The following is a 6000-nucleotide window of genomic DNA, read 5'->3' on the forward strand; positions in this document are numbered from 1 at the left end:
CTCTGAATTTTCTCCGCGATTTCAGCCTTGAAAAAATTGAACTAATTCTAGTACCTCTGGGAAGGAGGACGATTGCACAGTACGGAAGGCAATTTGGGTTTTTGCCCATAGACTTGTACTTCTCATGTGATCCTTGCCATTGACACACTGCAAAAACAACTTGTACCTACATAGCACTTTTAATGTAGAAAAGGCCTATGTAACTTCATAGAGGTGTAATCACAAAAAAATGCATGCTGAGCCAAAGGAGCCAAGCTTGGTAAAATATGCGAGTTTCAAGGCGTGTTTTTAAGAAGGATTTGTAGTTGGGATGCAGAAAAATTCAGGAAAAAATTCCAGAGCATGGGGCTTATGCACAAAGGTGCCCGCACACACATTGGGCAAACCATAGCTTGTCCTGCAAAAAATAACATTGGCACAGCTGAGCATTTAGAAACCTGGTGAAAATTGCTGTTGATTTTTATTCTTTAGTGTGGCACCATACATACAGTGAGTTACTGTTGGTATGCTCTGGAAGGCAGTATCGGAAAAGGAAGCCAAGTGGCAGCATATTTATCTTTCTTTAATTCATTCTTGAGATATGAGCATCACTGGCGAGGCTGTATTTATTGCCCATCCCTATTTGCCCTTGAGAAGGTGTGGTGAGCTGCCTGCTTGAACCGCTGCAGTCCATATGGTATAGGTACACTCACAGTGTTGTAAGGGAGGGAGTACCAAATTTTGATCCAGTGACGATGAAGTAATGATGATATGGTTCCAAGTCAAAGATGATAAGTGACTTGGAGGGGATCTTGCAGGTTATGGTGTTCCCATGCATCTCCTGTCCTTGACCTTCTGAGTGGTAGGGGTCATGGGTTTAGAAGGTGCTGTTGAAGGAACCTTGGCATGTTGCTGCAATTCATCTTATAGCTGATACTTGCTGCTGCTAATGTGTGTTGTTGGTGGATGGGATGCCAATCAAGTGGATTGCTTTGTCTTGGATAGTGTTGAACTTCTGAGTATTGTTGGAGCTACATTCATTCAGGCAACTGGAGCTTATTCCATCACACTCCTGACTTGAGTCTTGTAGATAGTGGACAGGCTTTGAAGAGTCAGGAGGTGAGTCACTCGCTGCAGAATTCCCAATCTGTGACCTGCTCTTGTAGCCGAAGTATTTATACGACTGGTCCAGTTCAGTTCTGGTTAATGGTAACCCCCAGGATGTTGATATTGGGGGATTCAGCAAAGGTAATGCTGTTCAATGTCATGGGGAGATGGTTAGATTCTTTCTTGTTATAAATGTTACATGCCCAAGCCTGAAAATGTTGTCCAGTTCTTGCTGCTTGTGGGCACGTACTGCTTCAGTATCTGAGAAATGGTGAATAATACTGAATACTGTGCAATCATCAGCAAACAGCAGAGAGGGTTATTGATGAAACAGTTGAAGGTGGGCCTAGGACAGTACCCTAAGGAACTCCTGCTGCATAACCCTGGGTCTGAGGTGATTGGCCTCCAACAACCACAAACATCTTCCTTTGTGCAAGGTATGATTTGACAACCTATTGAAGACCAGCATGTTTACATGTTTATCTTTATCTGGTCTCATGATGGGTTCACTTGTGATATCAATGTAAACTGTCTGCAACTTCTGTCCAAGCTGAAATGACACAGCTCTTGAGAAGAGAATGTTCCTTTGCTCCAAATAGGAATATCCTTCTGTTGAAGATCTTCCACAGCAGAGCCTGTAAGACCACTCCTTCAAGCACTGCAGTTGTCTCCTATCTGTAGCGGAACAATTTTAAGGGCAAGCTGTAGTCTTTTAAGAACAGCAGCACTGAATATTTTATCCATTAACCTCAACATATTTCCAGCACATCACTCAATGTGCACCAAGAGTAATACAATATATGCAAATAAGGTGACTTCATTTCAGAATGGAAAGTTAGCTGTTAGCAGTCACACTGAGACTGGCTCACAAAATAGGCCCAACTTGTCTTCACTATTATTTCAAGCTTGTCTCCTGTATGAGAAATGTACAGAAAATAACATTGCTAGAAAAATGAGGTTGGAAATGGCTTTTCAATACGGCAAGATAAATCAATATGCGTTCGTATAAGATCCTGTGGCTGCGATTTTAACAGATGTAGTGCCCCATTAAAATAAACCAGTTAGCGTGTCTGTTAAAATATTGGCCCAGAACACCCATTCCCTGGAGGGGCTGTACCCAGGAGGCACCCTAGAAGATGTGCTGGGGTACCCCCATGAAAGCCTTCATCCATGGGCTGCACGACAATTGCCAGGACGTTTGAACTTCCGATGGGAATTACCCTGCACTAGGAACCATCCGATACTCCAGTTTAAATCACAGACTTTGGATGGATATGATTCTCTTAGCAGAATAGTTATCCAGGAAATGTTAGAAGGATTAAAACTACTTCTAACTCCTGGATATTTATACAAGTGAACCCTCCATCTACACCACTGGACCCCATACGACTACACTCCCAAGCACCTCCAGACCCCTCGGCCACACCCCAAACCCTTTCTACCCCCTCACCTCCCCCATCCCCCGACTACCCCAATCCTCCTGAACTACCCCTGATTAGCCCCCACCCCATAACAGCCCTTCTAACTGCCCAGATACCCCCCACATCTGCCTATCCTTTCCCACATCTGTCATTACCCCCCACACCCCCGTCTACGCTCTTCACCCTCCTCAACCATCCCCATGCCCATTCTACACCACCTACACCCCCCCCACCACCCCCCCAGCCGACTTATCCTATTCCCCTGACCCAACCTATCCACTCACCTTACACAATCATCTTCTCTCTGACTTCTCAAAGTGATTGGGACTTCTAAACTTACTGGTTTATGGTATTTGGCGCTGTAAAAAGGTGTGTGCCTTCATTGCCCCCAACGCTGCTGGCCTGCATAGAAGAGTCCCAGGAACTCGAATGCAGCATATTTCTTAGTAGGCCTGAATTGGAAGATTGTGTGAGAAATGTGCAGCTCCTGACTAAGATAAGTAAAAAGGAGCAGAGTGGCAGTCCAACTATGATTGCCAGTCCTTGGAAGCTCTGGCCCATTATATTATTATTGGCTATATTTCGCGATTGAGGTTGATTGTCTTCCATGAGTCCAAAGATGGCTGATGAGGCTGATTTGGGATCTACAGACTTTATGGGCAGAAATTATCCCCCATCTGGGGGGGTTGTGCGGGGCGGGTGGGGGCAGGCGGGGGGCCTGATCGGCGCCCCCGATTGGGTCCATGCCGCCATTTTACGTGGGCGGGCCAATTAAGGCCCACCCAGCGTGACATTTGCCCAGAAGTGCTGGGCGGTCCCTGTGCAGGTGGGGGGGATTCCCTGAGTCGGGGCTTGCGCTCTTTTGCACACAGAGGTGCCTCAGGGAGATTTGCTTAAGTTTTAAACATCCAAATAAAGAAATTAAAAACTTTTAAAACATGTCCCCTCATGTGACAGTCACATGAGCTGGGACAGGTCAATGAATTTTTAAAAAATTTTTAATTCAATTTTTAAACGCTTCATGAAACCTCATCCCACCCTTGGATGAGGTTCCATGAAAAATGCAAAGGCCGCCTGGGCTTTTCGCCTGCCCGCCAACCTTAAGATTGGATGGGCAGGTCATTTAATTATTTCAATTAATTTTTAACAGGTCTTAATAGGCCTTTGACAGTTTGGTGGGCGTGCAGCCAACTTGGCTGTGTGCCCGCCGAACTGAAAATCTAAATGACGTATGGTGACGTCGGGATGTCCGCCTGACATCACCACGTGTCATTTTACACTTCGGCGAGCGGGTCCCGCCCCTGCTTGCCGACCTGAAAATTCTATCCTCGGCACGTAGGGCATTTGTTTTCATGTGGGATGTCTGGTTGTGCATTATCAGTTCGGGTCATGGTGTGTTCTTTTCGCCGCTTTCATGTTTCCTTTTCAATTTGTTGATGTTCGGTCTCAAAATGCTGACACCCTTCCCACAGACTCCACCCCTGACTTTTTTAGAAATTTGTTCATGGGATGCGGGCATCATTGGGCAGGTCAGCATTTATTGCCCAACTTTAACTGCCCTTGAGAAGATGGTGGTGTGTTGCCTTCTTGAACCGCTGAAGTCCATGTGTTTTAGGTACACCACAGTGCTGTTAGGAAGGCAATTACGAACATACAAAATAGGAGCAGAAGTAGGCCATTCGGCCCCTCAAGCCTGCTCTGCCGCTCAATAAGATCATAGCTGATCTGTTTGAGTTTCGTGTTCCACATTCCCATCTACCTCTGAAAACCTTTGATTCCCTTGCCTAACAAGAATCTATCCACCTCTGCCTTAAAAATATTCAATAACTGCACCTCCACTGCCTTCTGAGGCAGAGTTCCAAAGTCGTACAACCCTGTGAGAGAAAAAATTTCTCCCCATCTCTGGGGTAAAAAAGGCATCCTAATTTTCAACAGTGACCCCTAATTCTGGATTCAGCTACAGGAGAAAACATCCTTTCCACGTCCACCCTGTCAAGACCATTCAGGATCTTATATACTTCAATCAAGTCACTCCACACTCTTCTAAACTCCAGTGGAAACAAGCCCAGCCTGCCCAACCTATCCTCATAAGACAACCCGCTCATTCCAGGTATCAGTGTAGTAAACCTCCTTTGAACCACCTCCAACGCGTTTACATCTTTCCTTAAATCAGGAGACCAAAGCTCAATGAAGGATTCGAGATGTGGTCTCACCAATGCCCTGAAGCAAAACAACCTTACTTTTATGTTTAATTCCTTTCGTAATAAAGGATGGCATTCCATCAGCCTTCTTAATCACTTGATGTATGTTCAGGCTAACTTTTTGTGACTCATGCACTAGAACACCTTGATCTCTCTGCACCTTGGAATTCTGCATGCGCTCTTCGTTTATGTAATACTCTGCTTTTTTCTTCTTTCTGACAAAGTGAACAACATCACATTTTCCCACATTATGCTCCATCTGCCAGATTTTTGCCCACTCACTCAACCGCCCTGCATCCATCTGCAAACTCCTTATGTCTTCTTCACAGCATACTTTCCTACCAACTTTGTGTCATCTGCAAATTTAACTACCATGCCTTCTTTCCACTCATCTAAGTCATTGATGTAAATTGTAAAATGTTGAGGCCCCATCACAGATCCCTGCAGGACTCCACTCGTCACATCCTGCCAATCAGACAAAGACCCATTTATGTATACCCTCTGTTTTCTGCTAGACAGTCAATCTTCTATCCGTGCTGATATGTTACCCCCTACACCATGAACTTTTATTTTCCGCAATAACCATCACCTCTTGACATTCAATGGCATTACCATCACTGAATCCTCCACTAGCCTTGACCAGAAACAGAACTGGACTAATCATATAAATACTGTGTCTACATGAGCAGGTCAGAGGCAAGGAATCTTGCAGCGAGTAACTCACCTCCTGATTCCCCAAAGGCACAAATTTGGAGTGTGATGGAATACTCCCTACTTGCCTGGTCGAGTGCAGCTCCAAAATACTCAAGAAGCTAGACACCATCCAGGACAAAGCAGCCCACTTGATTGGCACCCCTTCCACAAACATTCACTCCCTCCACCACCGACGAACAGTAGCAGCAGTGTGTACCATTAACAAGATGCACTGCAGAAACTTAATAAGGCTCCATAGGCAGCACCTTCTAAACCCACGACCACTACTATCTAGAAGGACAAGGGCAGCAGATACATGGGAATACCACCACCTGGAGGTTCCCCTCCAAGTCACTCACCATCCTAACTTGGAAATATATCATCGTTCCTTCACTGTTGCTGGGTCAAAATCCTAGAACTCCCTCCCTAACAGCACTGTGGGTGTACCTACACCACAGGGACTGCAGTGGTTCAAGAAGGCAGCTCACCATCACCTTCTCAAGGGCGATTAGGGATGGGCAATAAATGCTGGCCAAGCCAGTGATGCCCAAATTCCATAAGTGATTTAAAAAAGAAAAGAACTTTGATGTGGAACCTTA

Source organism: Carcharodon carcharias, chromosome 15 (assembly GCF_017639515.1).
Source record: "Carcharodon carcharias isolate sCarCar2 chromosome 15, sCarCar2.pri, whole genome shotgun sequence".
NCBI classification, from domain to species: domain Eukaryota; kingdom Metazoa; phylum Chordata; class Chondrichthyes; order Lamniformes; family Lamnidae; genus Carcharodon; species Carcharodon carcharias.